Source organism: Petaurus breviceps, unplaced genomic scaffold (assembly GCF_028583685.1).
Source record: "Petaurus breviceps papuanus isolate PSGF00001 unplaced genomic scaffold, PetGlider_PUasm1.0 76, whole genome shotgun sequence".
NCBI classification, from domain to species: domain Eukaryota; kingdom Metazoa; phylum Chordata; class Mammalia; order Diprotodontia; family Petauridae; genus Petaurus; species Petaurus breviceps.
In genome coordinates this window covers 35,823,891-35,837,092 of record NW_027186473.1, presented here as the reverse complement: position 1 = coordinate 35,837,092, position 13,202 = coordinate 35,823,891, and the positions used below count along the sequence as shown (strand labels likewise).

Genomic DNA, 13,202 nt, shown 5'->3' with positions numbered 1-13,202 from the left:
TTGTCTGCTTGTAACCTCTGTATTCTCTGAAGTTCAGGATGCTGACCTTTTTTTCCCCTGGACTAGGTAAATGACATATGTTTGATTAAAGCAATATTGCTACCCCCCCCAAAAAAAAAGAAATGTTTGCTTTAGCAACAAGGGAAGAAAAAGAAATTAAAGGAATTAGAATAAGCAAAGAGGAAACAAATCTATCACTCTTTCCAAATTAAATGATGGTTTACTTAGGGAATCATAGAGAATCAACTAAAAAACTACTTGAAATAAGGAACAACTTTAGTAAAATGACAGTATATAAAATAGATATAAATCATTAGCATTTCTATATATTACCAGAGAATTTCCATTAAACATAATTGTAGAGAGTATAAAATATTTGGGAGTCTACACCTGCCAAAACAAACCCAGGAACTATATGAACACAATTACAAAACACTTTTCACACAAAAAAAGTTACTTATATTATTGCAAGCATATCTGTTGTTCATGGGTAGTCTGAGTTCATACAATAAAAATGACAATCCAGTCTAAATTAATTTATTTATTCAGTGCCGTACCAATCAAACCACCAAGAAATAATTTTATAGAGCTGGAAGAAATAATAACTAAATTCATCTGGAAAAACAAAAGGTCAAGAATATCCATCTAATTAAAACTTTGGTACTGGCTAAGAAATAGTGAAGGATAAGTGGAATATGTTAGATACGCAAGACATGGTAGTCATTGAGTATAGTAATCTACTGTTTGATAAACAGTATAATCCAGCTTCTGGGATAAGAACTACCTGTCTGAGGGGGAAAAAAGTGCTAGGGAAACTAGAAAATTGTATGGCAGAAAAGAGGCATAAAACAACATCTTACACCATATACCAAGATAAGGTCAAACTAAATATATGATTTAGACATTAAGGTGGTTCCATTAGCAAATTAGAAGAGCAAGGAATAGTTTACCTGTCCTGGAGAAGGAAAAACTTAATGACAAACAAGAGATAGAGAACATTATGGAATTTGAAATGGATAATTTTGATTATATTAAAATTTGAAAATGTTCAAAGAACACTGATTCAACCAAGATTAAAAGGAAAGTAGAATATTAGGGGGCATTTTTTACAGCCAGTGTTTCTGATAAAGATGTCATTTCTAAAATGTAGAGAGAACTGAGTCAAATCTAAAAAATATAGAATTCATTTACCAATTGATAAATGGTCAAATGATATGAATATGTAGTTTACAGATGAAAATATTAAAGTTATCTACAGTCATATAAAAATGTTTTAAGTCGCTATTGATTAGAGAAACACAAATTAAAACAACTCTGAGGCACCACCTTACACCTATCTGACTAGTTGATACAACAAAATTGGAAAAAGATAAATGTTGGAGAAGATGTGGAAAAATTGGAACACTAATGATTGTTGGTATAGTTTTGAACTAATCCAACCATTCTGGGGAACAATTTGAAACTATGTCCAAAGGGTATAAAACTGCACATACTCTTTGACCCAGAAATTCCACTGCAAGATTTATATCCAAAAGAGATAATTAAAAAAAATGAGAAAAGACCCACGTCTACCAAAATATTTATAGCACCTATTTTTGTGGTAGTGAATAATTGGAAACTGAAGGGGTATCCATGAATTGGGGAATGGCTGAGAAGTTTTAGTTGATGAATGCAATGGATTACTATTGTGCTGTAAGAAATGATTAGCAATTGGGCCCTGTCAGTTCTGACTCCCAGGAGCATGAAGGATAATGGCCAAGTATTGGATGGGGCTTGGGGACAGTGACATTGATCAGAAAGCCATACAGGCCAGGAAGAAGTGGTGTAAGGAGGTGTGGGAGATCAAGGATGAGGAGGACACCCAGCTGTCTCTTGAAGCTCTGATGGTACTAAACAGACTAAAGAACATAGAGTGACCTTTCCTTCAGGGTCTATATATTACTGGACTAAGGACAACAAAATAGTTCCCAAGTATATCCTCAATTTACTATTTGCTTATTCTGGAATGGTCATTTGCAAGACTCTATCTTTCCTTCAGCATTTTTTGGGGTCTCTTTTAGCAAGACATTGACTTGTTTTCAATTAATTTCTTGCATCACTCATTTCTCTTCCTGATTTTTCCTCTACTTCTCTTACTTGATTTTTAAAATCCTTTTTGAGCTATTGCATGATTTGTGACCAATTCTTATTTTTCTCGGAGACTTTGGATTGTATGAACTTTGGCTTTATTGTCTTCTGTTTGCATGTTTTGATTTTACTTGTCACCAAAGTAAGATCCTTTTGTCTGATTATTTTTTGCACTATTTTTTCATTTTCCCAGTCAATTTCTTGACTTCTTTGCTCTTTGTTAAGGTAGGACTCTGCTTCCTAGGTGGATGACAAACTGTCCCAAACTTCAGGAGTTTTGTGCAACAGTTTTCAGAGAGATTTGTAGAGACCTGTAAATATTCAACTCTTCCAAGTTTGTATGATCAAAGGAAAAGTGCATACCCCTCTCCTGATCTGTCCTCTGGTCTGTCAATGATCACAAGCACTCTTTTCTGCCTTGGAACTGTGATCCACCACTGTCACAAGCTCCACCACATTAGTGCTTATCCTTACCCCAGGACTGCTGCTACCTAGGACTGAGACCCAGTTCCAAGCATGGGCAAAGCAAGAGAAACCTGCATCAGCACCAGCAAAGAGATCTCTGCAATCCCCTTCTAATCAGCTCCTCAGTCCCTTGACCATCTTTGCGGTAAGAGCTCCAGAAATAGCAGCTACTACAGCTGTCTGTGTCTACTGCTGCTGCCCCAGATCTGGGCCTGGACAATGCTCCTCCCTCACACAGGTCTGACAGACCTTTACTATTGACCTTTTAAGTTTTCTTTGGTATTTGTGTATTGATAAATCTGGAAACTACCTCAGCTACCTCTGATTCAGTCCCCTGAGGCCTTCTCCAGTCCTTTCTGTGCCAGTGGGGCCCACAATGGATTTAGCTGTTCTATCAGACTGGTGCAACAGACCTTTTTGTTAACAACCAGGTTGTCTTGGGCTGAAAATTTGTTTCACTCTGTCACTTTGTGGGTCCTGCTGCTCTAGAATATGTTTAGAGTCCTTTTTACAGGTATTTGGAGGGGTTTTGGGGGTAGATTTCAATCAAGTCCCTGCTTTTACTTTGCTGCCTTGGCTCAACTCCCTTTATTTCTTTAATCAGTTATTAGATCTGGTCGCAAATATGGGTCCTGAATATGCTACCAGTTTCTTCAATATGGAGGAGAACTTCCACAAGTTAGTGAAGGAGAAAGAGAGGCTGCTGAAGAAAGTCTTCGCTTCTCATGTCCACAAGGAGACCCTAGATTCCAAGTTGAATCCTTTGCCACTGGACAGGGAACCCTCCTGTGGGACAAAGGAAAACATACATAGAATGTTGCTGTAGGTAAGGAAGAAAAAGGTAGAAGAGCTTTCTGAATAACTGACCAAAATCACTGAAATGCTGCTGGTACATAAGTAAGAGGAACTCAGTCCTCAGGACAGTGCCAACAAACTGTTTCTGCTGAATCTAACAGGGTGCCCCATTTAATGTTCTCCCTACCATGGGAAAATCTCCAGTCAAGGTAGTGAGGCCTTGGACTTGACTCTGTCAGATTTCTATCATCTGATGATTGCTTTAATATACATTTTTGAGGATGAGCTTCATGAGCTCTCTAAACAATCTGCCCCCAACATCAACCCATGTAGTCCATTCTTTCACTCTGTACATGGTACTCTAATCCTTTTCAACCAGGAGCGGAAAACTATTAATGAAGTCATGGATATCTCTGTGAAGGTGGAGTATATAGCAGAGCACCCACAATGAAAGAAAGACCATCTGGGTGAAGGCAATATGTGGTGAACTTAGTTTAAAAATTGAAGCAGTTGAAATGGAAATATGAGCTCTTCCAGGACAGTCCTTGGACACCTATTGAAAATGTGGATGAAAGCAAAGTGTCCATTCCCTGGATCCCCACTCCCTGGAACTTGGTTGCCACTGGTCTTTGAGAAACAAGGGGGGAGACTTTGGTCCTAAGACAAGTTTCTGTTTGCTTTAAAAAATATTTTTGTTTTTTGTTAATATGAACTTGAGAAGCACCAACAAGGGATAAACAGAAAAAAAGGGGTTGTACATGGAATCACAATCTATGTACATCTTACTTTTTTAGAAGCATATAATAAAATCACCACTTTGGCTTCAAGGTAAAAAAAAAGAAATGATTAACAAACAGTTTTCAGTAAAACCTGTAAAAACTTACATTAACTGATGCTGAGTGAACCAGGAGAACATTGTACACATTAACAACAACATTGTTTGATGACTAACTTTTACAGACTTAGCTCTTCTCAAAAATACAATGATAAATGACAATACTTGAAGACACATATGGAAAATGCTATCCACACTCAGAGAAAGAACTATGGAGTCTGAATGTAGATCAAAGCATACTATTTTCTCTTTTTTTTCTTTCTCATGTTTTTTTTCTTTTTTCTTCTGATTCACAACATGACTAATGTGGAAATATGTTTAGTATTTTTGTACATCTATACTCAATGTCAGATTGCTTGCTGTCTTGGGGAGAGGAGAGAGGATGGAAGGAGGGAGGAAAGGAGAAAAAAATTGAAACTCAAGATTTTACGAAAGTTAATGTTGAAAACTCTCTTTACATATAATTGAAAAAAATATATTATTAAGTGTGTGGGGGAGGGTAGAGAATAGCAAAATGTTGATAAAGGCCTTGGGCACATAGGTAGAATAACTATGATCCTCTGTAAAACCAAGCATGAGCAGCTTTGAAGAGGACTGCTGTGGTGTGAACAGCTTTTAAGATTCTGATTACACAGTATAGTGGACTCTTTATTTATTCAATAACAAATCAGAGCAAACAATTCACAGAAAATCAAGGTATAGCATTCACAATGTTAAAATTCATCACAGAAAATCAAAATACAGCATTCACCATGACACAACTCAACAACTTATCACTAAAATGGCCACATAGTTTTCAAAAAGTACATTCATTTAGTCAATCAAAAAATCCTTAATACAATCACAAAGTACAAAAGTTAAAGTTCTCCACCCTTAGGTCTCAGTAAATCATAATCTTCTCAGTCAGTACACACTATCCAAGTAAAGTCTTCTTTCAGCTTAACTTGAGGCTGGCTCTCAGCTTCCATGGTTCCTCTTCCATGGCCCCAGCTCCAACTGTCACCTGAGTTAAAAGGCAGGCAGCTCCCAGTTCCTTGTATAGCTCTTTGTCCAGTTCTTCATCCAGTTCCCATTCCATATTGAAGTTCACAGTGCCTAGTTCACCTCAGATCCTTCACAATTCCTGTTTCTGAGAAGACAAAGCTTGGCAGAACCACAATAATATTCATACACATTGCCAGCACCATCATCAATTCACTATTTGCCTGTGAAATCAACTCAGACCCACCAACAAGGTCTGAGAATTCAACACACATCATCAACATAGATATCAACACAGACCAAGCTCCAAGAGGTCAGCACAAATCATCAGTAAAGTCACAGGACCTCGAAAACCCTACTCTAGGACTTCTGTAAACATACAACCAGAAAATCCTCTTTCAGGGCTTCCAGTAAGGTCCCAGGGCTTCTGTACAAAGTATCACAAATAAACATCAACACAGACAGAGAAGCCAAACAGAGTACTGGGATATCACAAGTTTTCACCTTCTTGACTCTGCAACCACAAGAGTCCTCTTCTCAGTTCCTCTGTCTCTACCCTGGGCCTCTCATTATATATGGTCATTAGCTCCTCCCCTTCCTGTTGCAGGAGTTCATGAGGTCTAGGGTTCACAAGTTGTGGGATTCACATCTTCTATTTCTTAACAGACTTGATACAAAGCTCAAAAGGAACTTGAACTGAAACAAGGTGTTAATTCAATATCTGAAACCAGGTGTGAACTACTACTGTGCTTGCCATTACAACTTCATTTCTGAAGACATGCTTATCAGCATCACAAGTGGGTCAAGAAAAGATATTTTGATATGCATCATTGTTAGGAACTTCTAAATAAATAGTCACAGATCCATTGGAGTATTTGAGATCTGAGATGATGGGAGGTGGGGGGGGGCTAATGCTGAATATTGTATTTAGATGACATCTTTCTTAATATTCTCTTCACCATGTTTTCTACAAAGTGTAGATCAAAATGTGTTGAGCAGCAATGAAATCAATAATTTTTTCTCCTCTTTTTACTCATCATTGTCTCTTGCTTTTCTTTAATCAAATCAAAGAGAGGAGGCATAAATCTAGTTCCTACAATTACATTATTGATGCCATATATGGTCACAATTTTAGAAACTGTGTTAGGCAGTTATCTACCAAAACTTTAAATGGAAGAAAGTAAGATAAAAGATCATCATTTTTCTATGCATATATGGTATATGGAAAGTTTTCTTCTCTTCTCTTTCATATATCTCAGATATATGACATATGTTATTATACACATACTCGTGTATGTGCACAATCTATACATATGCATATATGATATATTTCTGTCTATCTTATCTATATTATATTTTAAACCTGGTTTTAGGGTAAGTAATATTATTTATGGGTCACAAAGTATTAAGCTTTTAGCCTTCACTATCACTGGAAAGATAACAACTCTCAGGTCTGGCAGACTCTGAGTTGACAATCATTTAGAGAACTGCATTTGCCTCAATTAAATAAGCACTAGTTATTAAAGGTATACCTTGACACAAAGCAAAGTCTATAGCTGTATTTATATTACAAGTCACTTTTTCTCCCCATTCAAAAAAGGGACAGATATATTCTGCATCTTTGCTGGTGGTTCAGCAATAAAATTTTAATAAAGTATTTGTTAATCAATACCCAAGAAAACCAAAAAGTATTTATAGTAAGTTACAATATAAAAGCCCTTGGAAAGAAGTCTAAAAACTTAGTCCTTCCTAATCAGATCAACATTAAATAAGGAATGGGTCCCTCCTGGGTTAAAATAATGAATAGACTATATTCTAATGCTTATGAGCTACATGTGAATTAACCTTTTTTTATGCTTCAGTTTTCTACTTTGTAAAACGGGGATGGTGACCATAATTGCAGTACTTGTTCTATAAGTTTGTTGTGAGGACAAAATGTTAATGATGAATAGAAAGTGCTTCACCAGTCTTAGAGTACTGTGTAAATGCAAGATTTTATTATAATATGTAACAAAGTCGATTGATTGCCGAGTTCATGTTAAGCAAAAGAGCTGTTTGATTTTGATTTCATGAACTTCACTCAGAAGAGGTGTTGTATGGTTCTTCAGAGGAAGCAATAAATACCTATACCTATACCTACACCTATAACTACACCTACACCTATACCTATACCTATGCATATACATATACACATATGTATACATGAATATACACATATTCATATATACACATATACATATACAATATATATATATACACATACCCACACACTCACACACATATATATTACATTGTAATTGCAGACTGCTCATTCATAAGATTTCATTGGTTGAATATTACAATTGTGCTGTGGCTCCAAATTAAAATTATCAAATTCCATTAGGAGTAATAATATCATCAATGTTAAAGCTTATAGCAAATCTCTGTAGTCTTTTTCTAATTGAAAAGAATGTATGCCACCAAAGTAGGAGATGTGGTGGGAGATACTACCAAGTGATAGATTCTCACTATTGTGAGAATTGCTATGTTAATTTAGAGATTCATCATCTGTTCACTACATCCTGTATAAAAGAATTCTGGATGACAGATTGTGTTTAAAAGATAATTCAATGGAGCCTTCTTTTCTAACTCCTTATTAACTGTTTGCTAGCTTTTTGTTCTCATAATGTTTTATTGAAAACATATCAAATACTTTATGAGAACAAAGACTGTCCATGAAACTTAAAAGATCACTTTCCAAGGTACAGAAAGTTACATGTGTCTGGTGTCCATCTATTGTGTGAGAAGAGAAACAGGGATGGTAAAAGACAACATTGGTTGTTTCATGTTATTATTCCCTTATTGCTATGTTAGAAAAAGGGAAACTAACTTTTTGTCATACTTTACACAATGATGTGGAGCTTATCCTTTTCTTATATTTTTATTTATGTAAAAATGAAAATGCATATATTTATTATTAAATGTCAATGTATCCAAGCTTATATTTAAAATATTATCTCAATATTGAATTTTAAACATATAGAAATAAATTTTCAGACTGTATTTGTTGTTTATAGATTAAATGATATTTATACTCCCCTCATACATTCTAAATTGTCTTATACTACTTTTTATATTACTTATGATTTTGAAATACTTCATAAAAATATTCCCTGATTTCTTTATATGTAATATTTTTTACAGTAACCATTGCATTGTGTTACAAATTAATTTGTTTCCCTCTAATTGAATATTTGGGTCCAATAGATTTTTCACTCAATTTAAATGCTATTTTAAAAAATATGACTAATGCCATTATGAAAGGTTGTGAATAAGTAATTAATCTGTGCTTTTTATAACATATAATATATTATCTAAACAATGAAAAAAATGACACAGAAATAATCATTTGTTTGTCTTTGATTTCATACTGATTGGTTATTTTTAAAGATCATCATCAATAAATCAATATGCCTCCTTTTATGAAGTGTGCTCCTCTCCTCCTCAGCATTGACTCATTCATTTTGTTGTTTTGATTTTCATTCCTTGCATTATTTGTGAACTTAACTTTTTTTTTCAAATTCTTTATTAACTTCTGATTTACATAATTAATTTCCACCTGATTTTGAGTTACAAATTTTCTCCCTGTTTTTCCCCTACCCATCACCGCAGAATAGCAGCCCCACAGGCTATCCCCGCCTCCAATCTTCTCTTTCCCATATCTTCTCCCATACACCCTTAGCCTTTCTCAGTAGGGCATGGTGGATCTCTATGCCCCAGTGCCTGTATATCTAGTATTAATAATAGTATATATATATATATATATATATATATATATATGTGTGTGTGTGTGTGTGTGTGTATATATATAATTTTAAACAGTTGATTTTAAATCTTTGTTTTCAGATTTATTCTCTTCCTCCCTTGTCACCCACCCTTACTGGGAAGATAAGCAGTTCAGTATAGGTTGTATATGTGTAGCAAATGCAAAACATTAACATAGAAGATATGTTGTAAAAGACTGACTACATTTCCCTCCCTCCTGTCCCACCACACACTTGTTCTATTCTCCACTTTGATCCTGTCCTTTTTACCCTATTCTGTCTCTCTCCATCTCCTCTCATTATATTCCTCTCTCACCTCTTAATTTCACTTTTTAAGTATCATCCCTTCCTATTATATTGGTCCTGTGTCCTCTATCTATGTATACCTGTAAGCATATATACACACATTCACATATGAATTCATACATCCATATGCCCTCCAATATATATTCCCTTCAACTATTTTCATACTGAGAAAACTTTCATCAATTACAATATGTTAATAGTTCAACTTTCATCAGTGGCTTATGATTTCTTTTCCCTGTTTACTTTCTCAAGCTTCTCTTGCTTCTTGTATCTGGATGTCAAATTTTCTATTCAACTCTGTTTTTTTTTTTCATTAAGAATGCTTGAAAGTACTCTATTCCACTGAATGACCATATGTTTTTCCCTGAAAGATGTTACTCAGTTTTGCTGGGTAGGTGATTCTTGGTTTTAAGCCCAGCTCCTCTGCCCTCTGGTATATCCTATTCTAGGCCCTTTGATCCCTCAGTGTAGAAGCTGCCAGTTCCTGTGTTTTCCTGATTGTGATTCCACAATATTCAAATTGTTTCTTCCTGGCTGCTCATAATATTCTCTCCTTGATCTGGGAATTCCGGAACCTGGCTATAATATTCCTAGGAGTTTTCTTTTTGGGATCTTTTTCAGGAGGTGTTCGGTAGATTCTTTCAACCTCTATTTTGCCTTCTGGTTTTAGAACATCAGGGCAATTTTCCTTGAGAATTTCTTGGAGGATGATTTCTAGGTTCTTTACATGATCATGGCTCTCAGGTAGACCAATAATTTTTAAATTATCTCTCCTGGATCTATTTTCCAGGTCAGTGGTTTTTCCCATGAGATATTTCACATTGCATTCTATTCTTTCATTTGTTTGTATCTGTTTAACATCATCTGGATTTCTCTTAAAGTCACTAGCTTCCCTTTGCTCCAATCTAAATTGGAGGGAAATATTCAACTCATTGAGCTTTTGAGATTCTTTTCCATCTGGCAAATTCAACTTTTCAAGGCATTCCACTCCTCATTGCCTTTTTGAGCCTCTTTTGCCATTTGAGTCACTTTGTTTTTTAAAGTGTTATTTTCCTCAGTCAGGCTGTAGACTCTCATTCCATAATTTTCTTGCATTGTTCTCATTTCTCTTCCCAATTTTTCCTAAACTTCTCTTATCTGCTTCTTAAGGTCCTCTATGCACTGTAACCAGCTTGTATTTTCCTTTGAAGCTTTTGTTGCAGGAGTTGAGACTTCACTGTCTTCCTCCTGTTCAATGTTTTGCTCCTTTTTATCCCCAAAATAGGAGTCTGTCAGAATTTTCTGTTTGTTTTGTTTCCTTTGTCTATTCATGTCAGCCCACAATCACTTGACCCCTGGTCTTTTTGCCACAGTAGGACTCTGCCACCAGACAGGGGAGCTTTCATCCTGAACACTGGGGTTTTCTCTACTGCAGAAGGTATTAGTTGGGTGCCCTCTCTGAGGCTTCCACATGCTCTGGCAAGCTGGTCATGAACCCCAGGGCCTGCACCTTAGACTGCAATCCATATCCAAGCAGGTTAAAGCAAAAGTGATTACCCCTCAGACTGGTTGCTTGGTCCCCCTACAGTCTGCAGGCCAGGAGCTGAAGCTGCCACATGGCACTGGCTGTGCCTGGCACCTCAGTGGCTTCTTGCCCTGGTGGCAGAAACCATTGCACTCCTGACTACTGGACCCAAAGTCCACACTGCACTGACATCTCACTTTGTCCTTAGCATCTTTGAGTTGATAAATCTGGAAACAGCCGCAGCTGCCTGCAGCTGATCTGGAGGCCCTCTGACCTGTGGCTGGTCAGGCCCGCCCTGGAGCTAAAACCTCTGACTCATGTGGGCCTGGGCTCCGCTCCCAGAGCACTGCTCTGGCTGATTCCTGCTGGTCTGCCAGGCTGTCCTCAGTGGGAGGTTAACTTCTCTGTATCATTTTGTGGCTTCTGCAGCTCCAAAGTTTGTTCAGAGTCCCCTTTTTACATGGATTGGGGAAGGTGAAAGCCGGCGCTGGGAAGAGATCCTGCTTCTACTCCACCATCTTGACTCTGCCCTCCAAACTTGACATTTTTTAAAGATAATTAATATGTTTTATTTCTTCTTTTGAAAATTGCCTTTACATATTTTGTGGCCATTTATTTGTTGTGAACTGCAACACATATATACTCAAGCTATTTACATATCATATTTATCATAACTATGTTTATTTTATATATTTTGCAATGTAATCAAGTAAATGTATCTTGTGCTTAATAATATCTAGTATTTCTTTAAAAGAACAAAAAAGTTCACCCCCTACCCAAAAGTGAGATAGTCTCATTATTAAATTTTCTTCCATCATCATCCAGGTAGAATTCACACACTCACATGCACACACACACACAGTATATATGCATGTATATACATACACATATATATTTATATATGCATGTATGTATATACATATATGTCAATGAGGTAAACTCAGGGAAGTATATGTATACACACTTATATACATGCTTATATATAAACATATATACATTCTATATGTGTATATATATGTATATATCCCTTAAATTCTCTTTTTAAAGTAATTTTTTGATGGTATCTTTTTTTACATCATCATAATTTACTCTGCTATTTCTTTGCTACCTCTTTCAGAGAGCCATTCCATATAACAAATATTATTTTAATGACAAAAAATAGGAAAATTATTAGCATCAATGATAAAAAGTATAAAATCACATGCAGTTTATAATACTCAAAGAACTTCCACCTCTTCAAAGAGGGTAGTTAGGTGAAAATATTTTTGCACACTATAAACCAGTTTTCCCAGGCATATTACAAATGAGAGCTTTCTCCCTTTTATTTTTTTATGTAAATATCAAATTTTAATAATTAGTCTTTACATTTATAAGTATAGTTTTAAGCTCTTATTTTGTTTTAGTGCTTAGTATCACAATCTTAATCTCTCCCTTTGCTTATGTCAAAGTGTTTCCTTCAGAAACCTCTTTGTAACATGTTTAAAATCTGTGAACAGCTACTTTAATCAACTTTTTTTCTTCTACTTTTAATGAGCCTTACTATTCTTCTTTTCTATAAAGAAAACCCTCAGAATTTTGAGTAATATTAAGAGGAATTTATAATCAAATTAAAGAAACACCATTTTATCTTACTAATTTTACCTACCCATGAACATTGTATTCGATTACTTCAGTCATTATAGTTGTATCACTTTCTGTATACTTGTGGTGGTAAGCACGCCAGCATCCTCAGGGTTTGCTCCCAACACAGGTTCTTGGATCTGCTTTGATAAAGGAAAGCAACTCACAATGGGTTACCAAGCTTGCTTTAATAAGTCAAACATATATCATTTACCTCGTTCAGGGCAAAAAGGTCAGCACCCTGAACTTCAGAATATACAGACAGAATTATCAAGACAGAAACAGATCAAGTAGACAGATTTCCAAACTGTCCAACCATTACATCCATACCAAACAACATCTGGGTTTCAAATCCGGGGGGCTCTGGACAATGGCTAGCCCAGAGTTTCATCTGATCAAGTCACAGGACATTTCTCAAAGTGAGCCCCCAAAACAAAGCTACACATCAGGGCTTATATAGGCTTCTCCTGGCTCAGAGAATGTAACAACCTTTTGGACCCACTGGCCAATCAAAAAGTATCAACTACAAAACAAGCCTCCCACCCCAGGGTCCAGGTGCACTTTAGCCTAGGGGCAGGGAAGATCTTTAAAATTTACATTCCCATTACAATACTGAACATTATCCTTTCTGGTTATTAATTCCCAAAATTTTCTGGGGTACTTTGTTGTAATTATAAAGTAGATTTTTGTTTAACAGTTTGATGATTTTTATCATTTTTATAGTTAATTCTATCTTCTGCAGTCTGATTATATTTTAATCTTCATT

At 35.9% G+C, this 13,202-nt stretch overlaps 1 pseudogene; it reads left to right on the top strand.

The window, feature by feature from the left end:
* The first annotated feature begins 1,751 nt into the window (after positions 1–1,751).
* On the top strand, positions 1,752–4,020 carry LOC138174952 (HAUS augmin-like complex subunit 7; annotated as a pseudogene).
* Positions 4,021–13,202: the final 9,182 nt, after the last annotated feature.